A 20,213-nucleotide genomic window follows, 5' to 3' on the forward strand; every position below is an offset into this window, starting at 1 on the left:
GCACAGATCAAACTGCTAAAGAGTAATGTATTATGCTATAAAGTAGTCTTTTAAAAAAATCTTTATTTCGGTCTAGATAGACCATTACAGCACCGATGATAAACAGTGAGGTACAAATAACATTAAAAGTGCCATGTGCAAGACCATTATTAAATACCAAATATCCACAGTTAAAAAGATTCAGAGTCATGTCGGAAAACAATTGTACATCAAACCCCCAGGAGTCGAGGAAAAGAGTACGTTCAGGGCTTTGTTTTCCATGGAATGCACAATAAATAAAATCCCATAAAAACACCAGTCACAAAGGTTAACCCAGCATTGAATTTCTAAGTCTTATTCCAGATTTATAAAATAGTCCCACCCTAAAACATATGTTTTGGCGTACACAAGGACTGCAGATAAATCAGTGCTACTCTGCATTTTGAATCTGTGCCTTCCAAACAGGAGGAATCAGCAAGCCCTTGGTCAGATGGTTATAACATTTACAAAAAAATACAAAGTGCAGTAAAGTTTGGTCTGAAATGTAATCACATCGGCAACAACAGACACCGGTGGCATCATATAGGCCCAGATGAAAAGAAAGGGTCTCATTTACAATATTTGAGGGCAGGAATGCACCGTATCGAACAGATGCGGTGCATTCCTGTCCCCATTGCCTGTGCTGGTGCTCAATTGACTGCCTTGTGCCAATGAAGGCACCCTTGCACCATGGAGCAAGGGTGCCCGCGTTGTAGGGACGATTCTTTTTGTGCAGGAAGGAACACCTTCCTGTACCAAAACAATCAAGGGAGGCTATTTCCTCTTTCTGTGTGTGCTGCTGGATGCAACACACATAGAAAGAGGGACACAACTAGGAGAAATTAAGTTATTTCTCCTCGTTACTCCTCTCCTGGGGAGGCGTAAGATTTTGGCGCACTCCCAGGTTCACAGCTTGTTGTAAATCTGAGAATGTGTTAAATGCCATGGGTGTTACATGTGAACACCCACCGTAACGGCCGTGGCACGCCTCCCTATCGCAGTGGGAGGCAACACAGAAACTTGTTCTGCGTTGCCTCACTCCATATCTACAAGGCCATGAAAAGCCATAAAGGGCTGTGATCATCACAAAAAGGGATGTTCGGATGACGCACAGGGCTTGTTAATAAGCCCCATAATTCCCATCTAATTGAGCCCAAGTAAAACCAGGTGAGAACCAGTCTTTCCCAGGGAATGCTAACCCATTCCACATATGGCTCCATTCTGGGACATGTTTGAATCACCGCATAACCCTTGATTGTGGCCAAAATGGACACTGCCAAATACCTGTCCCTATTTATTAGATAATTTTCCTTAACACATAATAGATTGCCCCTCTCTCTGATGGAGCTTAGGTGAGAAAAAAAGATTTGGTCTCCCCAGTTTCAAAAAGTTTAACTATATATTTTATCCATGGTATCATGGAACTTGAGGCACATGCCAAACAATCCTCTATTATACCTCTAGTAAGAGTGGCCTTAACATTGCACCAACTAGAGCACCAGAGTAGAAAAGGTGGCAATTTTATATGGTCCACCACGTAATACAGGCCAAGTTCTTCATACACCATATAATTATGGCTACTGGATGGAACCCCCATGGTTCTTCTGAGCCCTCTGTTTTCTTCAAGCTGTAAGTTTTTAATTTTGTAGTGATCTCATACCCCTGCGCCATATGTATGAATGGGAACACTCCTATGTTTATAAATCCAAACAAGCGGTTGGATTGGCTTATTTCCTATAGAAGCATAAACATTGCAGTTTGCACCAGTTGTCCATGAGAAGCTGACAGTCCTATTCGCCAAGCAGGTGGTCCAGATGTTATTTGGCTCGAAAGTGATACCCTGATAGGGAAAAGAACACACTCTCTTTAAACGCTTCCCATTAATGGTAAGAGTTTGGGTTTTCACATTCTTTGGGCCACAAGCCATCACAAAGGTTTTAGATCTATTGGTTTTCAGGTTAAGATTCTCCATGAAGCCCACAAAGCCTCCAACGAGGACCTCAAGCCCATTGGGAGTCCTAGCTAGCAAAACTGAATCGTCAGCATAGCAATGCATCAGCAGCAATCTCTTTTTTTTTCTTTCTTTAGCAATTCATCTAGTTTATTATTGTCAATTTTTTTTATGTTTGAAAAGCTTTATTGAAAAATTTGTTAACAAGTAAAGACATCAGCATAAACAGGAAATATGTTCAAACATAGTATAGATCATTAACAATACTAATATCAATGTTAAAGAGACAAAAATAATTTTATGGGAATTTTAAAGATAAGGGGACGGAGAGAAAAGGAGAAAGATAGGAAAGTAAAGAGGGAGGAGGGGGAGAGAAAGTAATGATGCAGCGCGGAATGCAAAATCCCTCCCTTCGTCACAGATCATAGATCACACTCAATCACTACATTCGCTGGTGGGGCCCATAACACCAACATTCATCCTTCTAATAACCTGTTTCCAAGGAGGCGATTGTTCCACTCGCTGTAATGGAAGGAAGTACTCATATATCCCTATTTATTCAGACCTAAACTTCACCTTTAGTACTCCTCCCATGAATAGGCCATGGATCAGCTAGCTGCAGGTTGAAGTGATAACAAAATCTATAACTTATTTACATAAATACATTTTTCATAATAAAGACCCAACACAGTTCTTGTAATAAATCTTAAAACTTTATCTAAATAATTGAAATTCGAGTCTCTGGTTTAATCAAGCAATAGATCATCATAGTTACCTATTCTGGCTAAAAGTCGCCCTCTAAGTCAAAATCTTGGTCATCAGTTCATACTGTCAGAGTCTTAGGAAACAGCTGTCCTGCAGTGTCACTGTCCTCTCCGTCAGCATAACGTCAGGAAATCGAAAATCTTCTGAAGGGTCTCGCTTTTTAACCTCTCTATTCTAACATTTTTATAGTAAAATTACATTCCAAAGAGTAACAAATGATATTTTGAACGTTTCTAATTGGTCCGTTTAAAATGGTTCCACAGCTTTCCCATACGGATAATGTGTCTTTAGATATAGTTCTTATTTTCTCCTCGGAATAGTATCTTTTCATTGTTTCTTTCAGAGCAGCTGGCTGGTAGCCCGGTGTGTCCTTTTGTGGCACAGTTGAGTTAGGGTCGTCCAAAGGCCACTGCAGCTGATGGAGACGCATGCGCACTTCACCCAGAGACGTTCACAAATGAAGGCAATTCGTCTGATAGGGTTATCAGCCATTTTGTGGCCACCAAATGGTCAACTTAAGCAATGAAACACAAAAACGTAATTAATACAAAGAAATGACTAATAAAATGTTATCCCCTTACTAATACCCATATGTGTGTGTATTTATCTAGCAGAAGCAATACTTAATGCGGGTTATATTCACATTAATAAAGCACAAATCACGAATACATCACGAAAGCAACATATAATCATGAAATTTCTAATTGTCTTTTATTAATATGCATACAAAATTAGTTTACATTATTAATTAGGCCATGCAAATGCAATTCCCACGTGTATTTCTTATATTAGTAATGTTGGTCAATTCACACAGCAAACAATTAGTACAATTACTATTAATTAATTATTCTTATTAATGTAAATATGCAAAATGGAGATTTTTAAAGAAAACCCCACTCCAGCAATCCCCCCTTTGGTGATTTTATCACTACCACAACACTAAATTTATTTACCCTTTTACGGAAAATTGAAATGTATTCTTGCTCTTAATTATAATTCAGTTTCTTCTTCATCTCTTTTTGCCTTTTTATACAAACTTTCTTTCCACTCTTCTAAAGTTATCTCAGTTAAATCACTATCTGGATCCTTTTTTCTTTTTAGTTTTTCTCTTTTTATTTTATTCTTTGTTTTCTTGTTTTTACAACACATACATCCTAATCTTAATATTAATAACACGAAAATCACACAAGTTAATGGGAATAATATTTTACCTATAAATGTACTACCTATTTTCACTAAGAAATTTTTAATAGCACCAATTTTCTTCCCAATCTTTTCCCAAACACCTTCAACCTCCAGTGGTACAATTTCGTCATGCAATCAGTAATATTTTTAATGTAAACTTTCAGATCTTTGCTTTCGTCTGGAATGTAAGTGCAACAATGTTGAACTTTCAGCATTCCACAGACTCCACCCTCTTTTGCCAATAAGATATCAAGGGCAAGTCGATTTTGCATTACCATAGCACGCATGGCAACCATTTCAGTATTAACCAATAAGAATCCTCCAGCGGTGCTTGTTGACAAGCGATCCACTACTGTTGATAATCTTCTAATATTGTTCGCATTCAGAGATATTCCCACTGCTGGTATCAATGCTCCAAAAATGTCACCTTCAATTTCTGCCCAAGATTCTCTTTTACTACGTGTTAATTGATTATCTAACCTATGTACACCATCTTTACCTCTATCCATGTGAAAGATTTTTGGAAAAACCAGGCCTACGTAACATGTGCCATACCAATGGTCTGGCAAACGATAATATGCCCTGTTCCCACAGATAAAATAAAGTCCAGGAAAAACTGGATCTCTTCCACCTTTAAATCCCCATCCACCTATGATTCGGTATGTATCATGGCACTCACTATTCCCTACAAAATGATTATCGTACGCCGTTTGATTTCTTCTTATACACAGTTTCCCTTTCTGAGGCCAATCTAGAGCCAAAGTTGGATTAGACTCTCCCTTCATATGTTTTTCCATTTCTACATCCCAGACTGTTTTCTCCCCTTTTCCTTCAGATGCCTTTCTTTTCATTTTCAATCTCCTTTCCTCGACCATGTCTAAGAATGTCCTTTCTTCATTCTTCAAACTGCATGTCAAATTATTTTTAAATATATACTCTAATGTTAGCTCCTTAGTTACTAAGAAAAATTCGCCTAATACCTTAGCAGGTCTTACTTTGTTTAGTTTGTTATTAGCAGGTACTTGCGCAAAAATGTTATCTACATCTGAAAAATAATATTCTAATTTACCTGTCTCATAAAATAAGCTTGCTATCATACTACATGCTATTCCATACGTTGCTGGAAGGTAATGATAAGTCACTCCCTCTGACACAGATGCAGGTAACTGCATGCATACGTAGCAGTCCCTTACGTCCATGGTCTTTACATATTCATACAATAACTTTGAAAACACATTATTTGAAAAATCATTAATAGACCTATCTTTATGTAAATAATTATTATCTATTCTAGTCGGAACTACTCTTGGAATCTTCTTTATGTTAGTAATGTTTTCAGTGTGTCCTTCTAGTGTATCTATAGTGACCTTAAAAGAAATCAGCAGAGCAAGTATGCTCCATAGAAGCATTAATAATCCTGTACAACAACAACACATTTTACACCATCTCTTCATGAATGTACATCTACTTTTGCTACTATCTATGTTAGCCATCTTTGTTAATTTGGACTGTGTCTTTTGACTTAGCCTCTTTTATTTCGCAACTAGTTTTCTAATCTTAGGCCTCTAAGGCCCTACTTAGTTCTACCAGTATCTATTGTTTGATTCAATTGTTATTTCTTCATCAGTAGTTTTCTATATTTTCTCAGTTTGGCATTTCATCGTTTTTCACTTCTTTCTGTTCATCCAAATACAGAATTTCCTGATCTTCCGTTTCTTCTTCTCCGATGTCGGATAAGATAACTCTCAGGATTCCTGCTTCTTCCTCTTCTTCAACCACTTTCAGTACAGCCTCCTCTGGATTTACTTGACTATCTGCCTCTTCTTCCATTTCAGGAAGTGCCACGTACGTCCATTCCGGTGACTTATACTTCTGGTTAGGTTTCCTTGTTCTTTTTCCTTCTTCCTTATCTTGAGTAGTTTCTTCTTCTTTTGACTTTTCTTGGCTTGTCACTTCATTCACCTGATCTGCTCTTGGTGATTTCACTCGTGTCAGCCGATATCTCAATCTCTTTATGTTTGTTTGGCCACACTTCGTCCTTTTTGACTCTTTTCTGTTTACTTTCTTTATTATTCTTTTCCTCTCTCCAAGCTCTTTTTCTTAGAACTCGTCCTTCTGGTATCTCATTTTCACGCTCTTCAGATTCTGTCTCAACTTGCTTTTTCTTTTCGACAACTTCTTTTTCCACCACTTTTTTCCCTACTTCTGTCCCTCCTCGGGTCTCCGACATGCAATCTTCTTGCTGGCTACTTGTCCCTTCACCTAGCTGGATGTTGCAGTTCCCTACACCTCCTCGGGGGTCTTCCGCAATCTGTCCCTCTCTCTCTGTACCTGTCCCTTTTTCACTTTGATCTATTATTTCAGTTGGAATTTCTCTTGGTCTTTCATCTAAAACTTCCTTCTCTCGGATTTCTTTTACTGCTTCTTCGTTGTCTTTTCCTTTTTTCTTTCTGTGTTCTTTTCTGGGACCTTGTCTCCCTTGTTCGTCTTCAGAATCTGAACTGATATCAGAAATCTGCAATCGTCTTCTCAGAGAGATACTTCTGGGGACTAATATTTGATCAGGTTCTTTTTCCCTCCTGTCAGGATTTTCTTGTGTCTTTGGCTCTTCGTTATCTGATTCAGTACTTGACTCTGATTCGTCATAGTACTCTTTTCCTTTGCTGTCAACTGGATTTGGTATCCTCAAAGTATGGCTGGCATGGATCCAGTTTTTCACTCCAGCACACTTCACAGCTATTGTTGTGGTCAGAATGACTTGTCTTGGTTTTCCGCACCTTGGAATCAAACAATTCCTTCTTCTGTGGACTTTTATCCTTACCCAGTCTCCTGGGCTCAGATCATGGGCTGGCTTCCTTTCAAGGTTGGTGGCATCCGCTCCAACCTGATGAAACACAGAATGAACTGCGTCAGCCAGGCCTTTACAGTATTCCAACACCATGTCATCAGTTATTGTCATCAGCTTGTTGACTGGAATGTACACATGCCTCATCGCTCGTCCCATGACTATTTCATGAGGACTTAACCCTGTGGTTCTGTCTGGTGTTGCTCTAATTGTCATTAAAACAAGAGGCATGACATTAGGCCATTTCATACCAGTGGCTAAACACATTTTCCCAATTCTGTTTTTGATTGTACCATTCATCTGTTCAACCACACCAGAAGCCTCTGGTCGGTAGCCACAATGTAGTTTATGTTGTACATTCAATGCTTCACAAATCAATTTTACAATCTCGTTATGGAAATGTCCTCCTCTGTCTGATTCAAGAGTCACTGGGAACCCAAACCTGGGGATGAATTCTCTCAAAAGTAGCTTTGCCACTGTCATCCCATCATTTCTTCTTGTTGGGAATGCTTACACCCACCTGGAGAATAGGCAAACTACAACCAGAACATACCTCAGTCTGTTACATGCAGGCATTTCAATGAGGTCAACCTGCATTCTGGTAAAAGGTCCACCCTCTCGGCCTATGGTTCCTAGACTCACCACTGTCTTTCTCCCAGGATTGTATTGCTGACATATTAGGCATCTCTGACATAGGCTTTCTGCTACAAGTCTGAATTTTGGATTGTACCAGGTCTTCTTAAAAGACCTTATCATGGCGTCTCTCCCTATGTGTCCCTGGCTATGATACATCCGTGCCATGGTAGACATCATGCTATCAGGCATCACTGGTCTTCCATCTCGATAGACCCACACACGATCCTTCTCTCTTGGTGCACACCCTGCTTTTATCCACTGTTTCATTTCCTCATCTCCTGACTCTTCCTGCAATTGTCTCACTTCTTCCCAAGTTCCTACTGTGTTAGTAAACATTACTGAGCAAGAAGACATTTCTCTCTCCTTGGCCCAATTGACCTAATTCTGGTTCCATGCACAATACTGTGCCATATCATTCGCATACCTGTTTCCAGTAGTGATGTAATCACTACCTTGACTATGGGCAGCACATTTTACCACAGCCAATTGTTTAGGCAGCTGTATCGCCTCAATCAACTTTCCAACCACTTCAGCATTCTTAATAGGGGTTCCACTTGTGGTCAGGAAACATCTTTGTAGCCAAAGCTGGCCAAAATCATGGACAACCCTGAAGCCATACTGGCTGTCAGTTATCACAGTCACTCTCACACTTTTCCCAATTTTGCATGCTTTGGTCAACGCAACAAGTTCAGCTACTTGGGCTGACCTCACTCCTTTCAAATAGGATGCTTCCATCACTGCTGCAACCGTGCATACTGCATATGCTGCGCTTAGCACTCCTTCATCTGTTTTCAAACATGACCCATCAACGAACAACACAAAATCACTCTCTGGCAAAGGTACATCTTTTATATCTGGTCGTGGCTTTGTGCAATACTCAAGCACGTCCAAACAGTCATGATCTGCTTCATCTCTCACTTCCACATTCTCAGCATCTGGTAACAACGTTGCAGGATTCACATTCACACATCTCGCAAGGCTCACATTTGTTACACCTAATATGACCTTCTCATACTTAGTCAGCCGACTATGTGTCATATACTGAGTATGAATCCTTGTCAAAACAATCGCCACGTCATGAGGTACAAACACTTTCAACGGATATCCCATCACAATACCTTCACTCTGCTCCAAACTTCGACATGTTGCAGCCATTGCTTTCAGTCACCCAGGTAAAGCTGTAGCCACTGGGTCAAGCATTGAGGAAAAATATGCAATTGGTCTCCTCAACCTTCCATGCTTCTGGATCAACACAGAGAGTGCACATCCATTTCTCTCACTGCAATATAACTCAAACTCCTTCTCATAGTCAGGCATGCCCAATGCTGGTGCTTCACACAGACCCTCTTTCAATCGTTTGAATGCTGCCAATTCTTCCTTGTTCAATTCAAGGGGATCTTTTACATCAATCAATAAATCAATCAAGGAATTTGTGGAGCGCGCTACTCACCCGTAAGGGTCTCAAGGCTCTGAGGGAGGGGGGGGTCGCTACTGCTTGAACAGCCAGGTCTTGAGTTGATTCCTGAAGGCGAAATGGTCCTGGGTCAGCCGGAGGTGGGTGGGGAGGGAGTTCCATGTCTTGGCTGCCAGATAGGAGAAGGATCTTCCTCCGGCGGTGGCTTTGCGAATTTGTGGGATGATGGCGAGGGCGAGGCTGGCGGAGCGGAGCTGGCGGGTTGGTGTGTAGAATGCGAGTCGGTTGTTGAGGTACCTGGGGCCCGCGTTGTGGAGAGCCTTGTGTGCCTGGGTGAGGAGTCGGAATGTGATTCTTTTGCTGACGGGGAGCCAGTGCAGATCTTTCAGATGGGCAGAGATGTGGCTGTGGCGGGGGATGTCCAGGATGAGTCTTGCCGAGGCGTTCTGTATGCGCTGTTGTCTTTTCTGGAGCTTGGCTGTGCTTCAGGCGTAGAGGGTGTTTCCGTAGTCCAGGCGGCTGGTGACAAGGGCCTGGGTGACCGTCTTCCTGGTTGCGGTGGGGATCCATCGGAAGATTTTTCGGAGCATGCGCAGGGTGATGAAGCAGGATGCTGGGACGGCGTTGACTTGCTTGGTCATCGTGAGGGAGGAGTCCAGGATGAAGCCCAGGTTGCGTGCGTGGTCTGTGGGTTTGGGGGCGGTGCCCTGGGCGGGTGGCCACCAGGAGTCGTCCCAGGCAGAGGGGGATGGTCCCAGGATGAGGACTTCCGTTTTGTCTGAGATCAGTTTCAGACGGCTGAGCTTCATCCATTCCGCGACGTCTCTCATCCCTTCCTGGAGGCTGGCTCTGGCGGTGTCCGGGTCGTTGGTGAGGGAGAGGATCAGCTGTGTGTCGTCGGCGTAGGAGATGATGTTGAGGTTGTGTTTGCATGCGATGGTTGCGAGGGGGCTCATGTAGACGTTGAAGAGGGTGGGGCTGAGCGAGGATCCTTGTGGGACGCCGCAGATGACTTCGGTGGCCGCGGACAAGAATGGGGGGAGGCGGACTCTCTGGGTTCTTCCGGCGAGGAACTCCTTGTTTGTCGTACCAAGGGTTTTGCAATCAGGGAAAAATTGCTAATCCACTGACGGCAGTACCCCACCATTCCCAGACACATTCTCACCCCTCTTTGGGTCATGGGGGCTCTCATTCCTTTTATAATTCTGATTCTGTCTATCGTTATTTTTCTCAGACCTTTCTCAATTTTATGTCCCAAATACTGTACTTCTTTCTTACAATACTGTAATTTTGCTGGTGACACTTTCAATCCTCCGTCTGCCAAATGATTCAGTAGTGCTATTGTGTCTACCTCGCAAGCTTTACGTGTTTTCGACGCCACCAAAAGGTCGTCGATATATTGCACTAGTACTGAACTTTCAGGCATTTGTAGACTTTCCAAAGATTTCTTCAACAATTGATTGAATATTGAGGGGCTCTCTGTATACCCCTGTGGGATTCGGCACCATGCCAAAATCCACTCTCCAAAACTAAATGCAAAAAATTTGATGACTGTCATGGTGCAATGGGATAGAAAAGAAAGCATGGCATAAATCAATCACTGTATACCATTCGACATCATGGGGAATCTGGTACAGAATTACCTCATTTTCTCTGTTAGCTATAGTCATTTTATACAGCACATCCTCATCTGGTGTTTCAAATGCTATTCCATCTGGAGTACAGAATATAGTGCAATTCATCTTGCACAACAGGTCCCTACCTAATAAATTCACTGGACTGGTGTCACACACAACAAAGCGGTGCATCTCTGTAAATTTCCCTATTCTAACTTTCACTGGTTCTGTCAAAAACGTTTTTATCTGTCTGTTGGACACACCAACCACTTGGATTGTTTCATCCGAAAGAGGAAGATTCTTAACATCAGCTGATCTAACAGTTGATCGAGTAGCACCAGTATCCACTAGGAAAGTAATATTTTCATCATTAACCTTCCCATCTACAAATGGTCCTGTCTGGTCTACTTCTAGAGTTGCACCAAGTACGCACTCTTCTTCCTCCTTTCGGCACCGTCCATAGCTTTCCTCTGAGTCACTCTCATCGCGTTGCAGCCAATACTGTGAAACAGCGCGAGTGCGTGGCGGTTTATTTACCTGTTCTTCATTGTAGAATCCCGATTCATTACTATACTTCTGAGTGTTTCTGCTCTGCGGGAAAGGTGGTTTTGGCACCTGATTCTGTGAAGTAACCACCTGCTGCTGTTGCTGCAGTTGACCACTCACCTCATTCTGCACCTGCGGATTCAATGATGCATTTTCATTATTAGTACTTGGAGGGTATTTACACTCGGATATCCAATGCCCTAACCTACCGCAATTATGGCATGGGAACTTCTTTTTAGCTTCTTCTATATTACCTTTCCCTTTTCCTGGGCCAAATCTCGGTCTAGTTCCTGGGCTATTTGCTTGTTCGACCAATTGAGCTTCCTGCCTTTCAGCTACCTTTACTTGTGCCCACATTGCCTTTTCTTTTAATGTTCGCTGTTTAGCCTCAATTTCGTCACTGAAATATTTAGTACTTCATCTATTTTCTTATTCTGCCAATCAACTGTATGCTGTTTTATCATGTCACCAATTTCGGGGCGTAAACCATATACAAATCTGTATACGAAATGACTCAAATCCTTATCACTCAGGTTCTCATTTCCACTGAACTGCTTAAAGGCTTGAATTAATCTCTCAGAGTATGCATGTACTGATTCCTTTCCTTCCTGATGTGTTCGATCAATTTTTACCCAAACTGTCTCTTTAGGGGGCACTTTGTTTTTCAAAAATACCATAACCTGTTCATACTTCTTCATTACCTCAGGGTCTGGAGCTCCTGTCTTAGGATCCCTAGGGTACTCCTGAGTCGGCCAGTTGATCATCAGCTTGTACTCTGTCCACAAATCTGCCAGTACTATTATATCGAACAGACTATTCAAATCTATCCACAGTACCTTTGACAATTTTACAAATCTGTCTACCTGCCGGTACCACTCGATGGGCTTTTTGCTTAGTCGAGGAAAATCATTCGTAAATGACAATATATCCTGTCTTGTCCATGGGACGTGTACATATCCTCCTCCTGGGATCTCCCTCATGGGGTATTTAGTCACTACCTTTTCTTTCTCTCTAACGGGGAATGCCGAAACTGTCCTGTCTGAGGCATCATTACGTTTTCTATACCATTTAGTTCTCCATTTATCCACATCTCCCCATTTTCGCAATACAATGATTATGTCCTTAATCTGACCCATCTGTCCTGTGGTGTTCAGATTTTCAATGTAAGTAAGTATACTTTATTTAGATATAAAAATATCCTTAAAAGAACACATCAAAGTTACACAGCAATACATTTTAAAAACAGAACCTTAGCATAAAAGCAGTAGTTGATAAAAACTTCAAATTGCAATAAAAAACTTCACCGATATATCAATGGAATAAAGACTTAGTGTTCAAAATGCAATGACAAGCATAACGTTTAAAGTACATTTGATGGGGGCGTGGCCAAGATGGCGAGGTGAGCGGACGCTTCCTCCCGTAGCTCCTCCGGCCCGGCCAAGCTAGAGCCCTTTTCTTATGCTTTTCTCCCCCCGCTGAGGCTCAGCGCGGGAGAGGAGCGTGGCGGAGCATCAGGGGTGCACATTGGTGCTGTTTTGGTTCGGATCGCCTCGGGGGAACCCCCCCAAAAGTTCGATCGAGACCAAGGAACGACGACGGCGAGCCCGAGGGGCGGAGCGCATTGGAGAGCTGTCCGGGCGCCTCGGCTGGGCCTGGTGCTGAAAGTTGCGATCTGGAGGGGATCTGGCCCGCCGTTCGACGGTGACTGAAGGAGCCTTGCGGGAAAGGACCCGACGGGGTGGAAGGCTTGGGACGGGTGCCCCGGCACTCAGACTGGTGGCGGAGACATCCCGCACTGCGGAGGCCCTAACCCCTAGCCGAGGTACAGCGGACTCCCTGATGGGGTCGGACCATCTGGGCCCCTGTGCGTGACAGACGGGGGCCGGTGGTGGAACTTATTTTACTGTGGGGTGCCTCGGGGGGCCCGGTGGTGTCGTCGGGCCTGGTCGTTTTGGCCTGCTCCGCCCGGCCGCCATTTTGGCCCCGAAGGAGCAGTGGTGGCAGCCTTCGCCAGAGTCCTGGCTGCGGGATGCGAGCGACCCCCGCTGCTGCTGGGCTGATTACCGGAGGGATGTGCTGATGAGACCCCTCTGCTGCGGCCCCCTTGGTTGTCTCACACAAGCTCTTGCGGCTGACGGTGACCGGACTGGGCCGCCATTTTGTCACCTGTGACGCAGCGACCTCACTCGTGGGGGATACCCAGGTCGAGTGCTAGCCGGCGGCTGAGCATCCCTGGAGTGCCTGGATCGGGGCCCGACTGCGGAGCTAGCGATGTCTGGAAGAGGAGGCCCGAAGAAGGGGGACCGTACCCTGCCGGACATGCTTGGCAGGGCCCAGCACTTGCGGGACAGGACGCAGCCCTCACCGGGGCCCTCCCGGGCTCCGGCGGATGTGACTGGAGGGGAGCCACCCGTCACGAGGGCCTTTATGGAGGAACTGTTCAGCTCCCTCAGGGAGGACTTCCAGACACTGAAGCAGGAGGTGGCCAGCGAGGTCCGTGAAGTGCGCAGGGAGGTGGAGGGCCTTGGCGAGCGTGTGGAAGCGGCGGAGACGGAGGGCCAACAGCGAGCGGAGGAGATAGTCCACCTCCAGCAGGACGTTCTTCGCCTCCGGGAACAGTGTGTGGAGCTCCAGGCCCACTCCGAGGACCTTGAGAACAGATCTCGGAGGAACAACATCCGAGTGCGTGGCGTGCCGACTGCGGACGAGGGGTCCGATCTGGGGAGCTACCTGCGGGCCTTGTTCCGAGAGATCCTGGGGGAAGCTGCGGACTTTCCCATCAGCATTGACAGGGCGCACAGGGTTGGCCGGCAGCGCCAGTCATCGGCACCTCCACCGGACATTCTGGCCTTCCTGCCCGACTTTCCACTAAAGGAACGTATCATGGCTGAAGCCCGCAGGAAACAGCCCCTGACTTTCCGGGATCGGCCGGTGGCGCTTTACCAGGACCTCTCCGCCATCACTCTGCAGAAACGCAGGTCCTTTAGGATTGCCACTGACTTTTTGCGCGAGCATGAGACGCCGTACTCTTGGGGTCACCCCTTCCGCCTGATTTTTCGGTGGAACGGAGTGCTACACCAGCTACGCTCCTTGCAAGACATTTGTGGTGTCCTGGGGCTCACGGCGGCGGAGGAGGAGGGAGCTACGCCGTCGTGGAGGTCCTCGGAGAGACGGAACCGGCGGAGGTCAACGAGGCGGCGCTCAGCGACCAGTGTGGGGCGCCCGGACTCCCCTACCATCAGAGCGGACATGGCCGACGCCCTGAGGGTGGCGGCTGGGGACTCGACCGGCTCCTCTAGCGTGGCCTTGACGGCCTAACACACACTCCGGGGGGAGATGTCTTTAGCTTCTTTACATGCTTGGTACGGGGCGGGGGGGTTGGGGGGGGAACGGTTGGAGGTGAGTGGCTGGACGTCCACTTTGCTCTTTTCTACGGACTTGCCCGTTTTGGGGCTTGACTGAGACTATGGGGTGTTTGAGTTTGTGGGTGGCTAGTTGCCAGGGTTGGGTTTTGGGTGGGGGAGGGGGTTGTTTTGGGGTTGGGAAGGTCCCGTCCGATGTTGTCTATGCCCGCTTTGTTTTGGCTTGTCCTGCGCTGTGGCCCCGCGCGCCCCACCCGCTGATTCCCTGCCCATTGCATGGCGCTCCCGACCCCCGCGAGGAATGCCGGGCCTAAAGGTAGTGACCCTTAATGTTCAGGGTCTGAACAACCCGGTGAAGCGCAGAGCGATCCTGTCGTTGCTGGAGGGGACGCAGGCGGACATTTGCCTTTTGCAGGAGACACACTTATTGCCCCGAGATTGCCATAGGATGCGCTCTGCTAAGTTCCCTACCCAGTTCTTTTCCTCGGCAGCGAACAAGACGGCGGGGGTAGCCATTCTCCTAGCGAGCTCCTTTCGGGGGGAGGTGTTGCATAAGTGTGCTGAACAGAAGGGGAGGCTCCTTGCGTATCGCATGCGCCTGGGAGGCATAGCATTTACGGTCGGTTCCGTTTATAGCCCAAACGATCACCAAGAGCGCTTCCTAGATTCCGCGCTGGTGGATGTCACTGCTTCCCCCGACCGCCACATTATCTTGGGGGGAGACCTCAACATTGTCTTTGACTCTGCGATGGACAGATCGGCGCAGCGCTTCCCGCAGACGGGGGAACTGTCCCAGGCTGGGAGGGCCCGGATTGCGGAAATGGATCTGCACGACCTCTGGCGCTCCATGCACCCCACGGATAGGGACTACTCTTACTTCTCGCACGCACACCGAACCTACTCACGGCTGGACTATCTCCTGGTGAGTGGACCGATGCGTGCCGCTGCCACGGCGGCGGACATCGGGGTCCTGACCCTGTCTGACCACTCCCCAGTCACCGGCGTTTTCCAGTGGCCGGCGGCCTCCCCCTCTCGGGGGGTGTGGCGCCTCCGGGATACACTTCTACACAAAAAGTCGGTGGTGCAACGCATCGGGGAGGTCATACAGGACTATCTCACCCACAATAGCAACACTGACACCTCGCAGGCGACACAGTGGGCGGCATTGAAGGCCGTCCTCCGGGGGGAATTCATCTCTATCTCTGCAGCTGAGAATAGGGAGCGGCAACTGAAGAGGGATGAGCTGACAGCTCAAGTCCGGGAGCTTGAGCAGGTCCACCGCCGTACGGGGGCGCCGAGGGTGTGGAGGCAGTTGAAGGCAGCGAGGAAGCTCCTGTCGGCTCTGGATCTTGACAGGGCGGAGTATGCCGCCCTACGCTTGAAACATGCCTACTACACTGGGGGGGACAGATGTGGCAAGCTCCTAGCACACCGGCTCCGGGTCGCGCAACAGCGCAGCGTTGTGAAAGAATTGGTGGGCGCGGACGGGGGGGTTGTCTCCGGGGACGCGGAGGTAGCGGAGTCTTTCCGCGGCTTCTACGAGGCGCTGTATGCTGAGGAGCCCTCCTCGCCACGGGATGCCGACGGCTATTTGGAGTCGGTGACCCTCCCGGTAATGGATCCGGCTCAGGCTGACCACCTGGAGCGGGACATCCATGTTGAGGAAGTGATTTCAGCTATCGCGCGGCTGAAACATGGCAAGGCCCCGGGCCCGGACGGGTACACGTCGCTATTTTACAAGACTTTCTGCACGGCCGTGGCCCCTGTCCTTACTCGGCTATTTAACTCCTTCTCCGAACCCGGAGCCATCCCTCCGGATCTCCTGAGGGCGACGGTCGCGGTAATCCCGAAACCTGGGAAGGACCGGGCCCTCTGCGGCTCGTACCGACCCATCTCGCTTTTAAATGTCGACCTCAAGCTGTACACGGGGATTCTCGCGTCCAGGCTGAGTCCACACCTCCCCGACCTGGTGGAGGCGGACCAGGCTGGTTTTGTGCCCGGCAGACAGACGGTTGACAACACCAAGAGGGTGACGCATGTTCTGGAGAAGGCCTCAAGGATCTCGGGGGAGCGGATGTTGCTGTCCGTTGATGCGGAGAAGGCCTTCGACAGAGTTCACTGGCCGTATCTTGAGCTGGTCCTCAAGAAACTGGGAATCGGCGATAAGTTCCGCACCATGGTCTTTAACTGCTATAAGCATCCTTCAGCGTCGGTGCGGGTCAACGGGTGTAGCTCCGGTGGCTTTGCCATCGAGCGCGGCACGCGGCAGGGCTGCCCTCTTTCGCCGCTCTTGTTTGCCCTCTACATGGAGCCGTTTGCTCAGAGGATTCGTAATAATCCGGATGCTGTCGGGGTCCGGATGGGCCAGTACGTCCACACCGTCAGTCTCTACGCGGATGATGTCCTGCTGACTTTGGACGACCCTAGGAGGTCGCTGCCTGCTTGCCTCCGAGAGCTGGACGCCTTTGCGGGGGTGGCCGGCTTCAAAATGAATATGAGCAAGTCGATGGCATTAGACGTGTCCCTGGCTGCGGAAACCAGGAGGGATCTTCAGCGGCTCTTCCCCATGCAGTGGTCCTCGTCCACGGTGCCGTATCTGGGGATTCTGCTGGCGCCTACATTATCGGGGATGGTTACGGCCAATTATGCCTCCCTCAGCAGGAAGATCAAGGACGAGCTTGGCCGCTGGAACAAAGGCCTGCTGTCCTGGCTGGGGCGAATCGCGGCGGTCAAGATGACGGTGTTGCCCCAGATACTATATCTTTTCCGGGCCCTTCCGCTCCAACCCCCGGCGGGCTGGATACGACAAATGCAGGCTGACATCTCCCGCTTTGTCTGGCAGGGCCGCAGGCCACGCATGAAGAGGGTCCTCTCCACGCTTGCTCCGGAAGCGGGGGGTCTCGGCATTCCGGACCTCCGTAAGTACTTTCAGGCGGCACAGCTCCGCTATCTGGTGGAGTGGAGCAGGTGGGAGTCCGACAAACATTGGCTCTTCCAAGACCAGGCAGTGGCGGGCCGCACCTTACAAGAGGTTCCATTCCTGCGCCGCGCGCATCGCCCCCCTAATCTTTACGCTTCCTTTGTTACGCGGGTCCCCCTGCGGGTGTGGGACGCGGTCTGTGAGGCCCGGGGCCTTACCACCTTCCCTTCGCCGCTCACGCCCATCGCGGGCAACCCGGACTTCTCCCCAGCGATGGAGCCGGGGGTTTTCTCCCACTGGGTGCGGGCGGGCTGCAGGGCACTCTTCCAGATCTATGGCCCGGAAGGAGTGGTTCCTTTTCAGCAACTCCGCCAGGAGTTCGGCCTGACGGAGCTGGACAGATTGCGCTACATGCAAGTTCGGCATTGGGCCCTCCAGCCCCAGGTGCGTGCCACCGCCGCCCGTCCAATTACACCGTATGAGAGGTGGTTGGCTACTCGGACCTCCGACGCTAAACTGATCACCGATCTGTACAAATACCTACAACCCCCGCCGTTTCACTATTTCAACCCGGGGAGGGAGCGTTGGCACAGGGAATTGGGTGGGACACTCAGCCACAAGGAATGGGACAAAATTGCGTATCGGGCGCGGCACTCTGCATATCACACGGGCCTTACGGAGACCTTTACTAAGGTATCCACATACTGGTACTACACCCCGGAGAGACTGTATGAAATGCATAAACACACTGACAGGGGGTGCTGGCGGAGCTGCGGGCAGGAAGGTACCCTTACACACATTCTTTGGGATTGCCCAGTGCTGACCGCCTACTGGAAGGAAGTCTTGGACGAGGTGGATAAGCACTTTGGGATAGAGCTACCGCGACTCCCGGCGTATGTCCTGTTGGGCCTCCCCAATGACCTAATGTACCCACTGAAGTCCCGTAGGGGTAGGCAGATCGCAATCGCGCTGGGGTCTGCGGTTCAGAACATTCTAATCCACTGGCGCACAACCACCGTCCCCTCCATCACCGGTTGGTTGCATAGGCTCTGGCATGTGCTGGGGATGGAGAAGCTGTCGCTTACGGTTGCGGGGGAGATAGACCAATTTGAAGAGCTGTGGCAACCCTTTCTAGCGCTGCTGTCCACTGAATTCCGGGAGCTCACCTGCCCGAGGTATCTTAGGCTGCTCAGGCTGACGCCGCCGGTGACCCCGGCGGACTAGCTTACATGTGAAACGGGGACCCCCCGGGGAGGGGGGGGGGGTGCGGGGCTTCCTGGTTAGGATTACTCTGATGCGGGACCATAGGACGGGGGGGGGGGGGGGAGTGTTGTTGTTTCGTTACTGGGAGGATGGGGGATGGGAGGGGGGGGGATTGTGTTCTATTGAGGTGTTGATGGGGGGGTTTTTATTGTTTAGATTTGGGGTGCCGGATACGCGTGCGGGGATTCCACAGCTTGTATTTCTAGCCTTCATTTACTGTGTTTTTCCCCCTGACCCACCGCGCTACCTATTGCCAACCCTCTGGAGTTGCACCCTTTTTCTTTGACTGTATTCCATGTATCCTGCCCTCCTATCCCCCTCCCCCATGGTTTGTTTTGTCTCAATAAAACGTTTTAAACATAAAGTACATTTGATTTCAAATGTGCACCAGGTGCATGGTTCGACAGTCAGTCTTTTTCTCTGGACTTGTCACATTTGTATAGGTTCGAGGTCTTTCTCTTCTAGCAATTGTATAAACATCATAAAACTCTCCTTCATGGATTCCATGTCATCCAGGGAGCTGGGCTGCAAAATCCACCGCTTCCCTCTTGCTAGCGGTTCCAGTTCGAAATATTTTTTGATCTCTTGAATTGAGCGAGCAGCTGGCTTGTCCTGGTAGTTTCCTAGGATTAAAAATGGCAAGGTGCATAACTGCGGATGCTGAAGGGCGGAATGTAACTAGTTTCTGGAAGTTTCTAAATCATCTTCAGAAGATGCACTGTCGAGCACGAATATCACCCCTTGAGATCCCTGATAGTATCGGCTCCAGTATTTTCGGATATTTTGAGCTCCTCCAAGTTCTTTTACATTCAAGATGGCATTTTGGAATGGTACAGCTTTAATGCTAAAACGTGTAGTAGGCACTATGTTGTCTGCACTTTCCGAGCACAGTTGTGAGAGTAAGCTTGACTTGCCAGCACCAGTAAGGCTTATACAAACCAAATCATACTCTGGTCGCGGAGGCGGTGGTCCCTTGCAGCAAAGCGCTCTAAAACACGTGTAAATGCCAATTCTACAAACAGCACATGAGATCTGGATACATTCAGACATAGTCAGATAATCCATGTACACATGTAGTGAAAGCAGCAGCCGGCTCTTGCCGCAGGTTAGTTTGTGCCCTGCACTCCTTTACAATGGGAGGTGGGTGTGATCAGCGGATCCCTGTGCTGCCGCCTCCTACTTCTGCAGCACTGTATGTTGGTGCAGTAGGCAGGACGCCCTCCGCCCGATTCTGCTCCCGATCCTTGTCCTTTCCTCGGCCTGGGGATCAGCAAGCAGCGACAAAGGAAGGGGCAGGTACACTGGAAGAACCCCCGCCTGGTTCCCTTAGCGTGCACTCAGTCAGACACACACCAAGAGCTATTGCACCCGAGTGGGGAGGAAGCTGGTCAGTAAAATCAACTCGATATGGTTTCTGCAAGGCTTTTACCTTATCAATATCTATACCCATTTCATTCGCAACTTCTCCTAGTCTTTCAGGCAGATTCTTCGCTCTCCATGTCACGCTTTTGCATAGGAATAACAGCTCCTCATCCTGATAAATTTTGAATTTTTCTACAGGAATAGTCCCTACAATTAATTCTTCCAATACCATCCGTAATTTAGCCACATCTATTGACTGGGATTCTTCATCTTGTCTCTGCAAACCTCTTAACCATTCACTCAGTTCTTCCACAGACGGTCCTACCGGGT

At 48.2% G+C, this 20,213-nt stretch overlaps 1 pseudogene; it reads right to left on the reverse strand.

The window, feature by feature from the left end:
* Positions 1-18,909: 18,909 nt before the first annotated feature.
* LOC146809679 (ADP-ribosylation factor-like protein 15 pseudogene) lies at positions 18,910-19,906 on the reverse strand (annotated as a pseudogene).
* Between the last annotated feature and the right edge of the window lie 307 nt (positions 19,907-20,213).

The sequence above is a fragment of the Triturus cristatus genome, chromosome 7, assembly GCF_964204655.1.
Source record: "Triturus cristatus chromosome 7, aTriCri1.1, whole genome shotgun sequence".
Taxonomy (NCBI): Eukaryota; Metazoa; Chordata; class Amphibia; order Caudata; family Salamandridae; genus Triturus; species Triturus cristatus.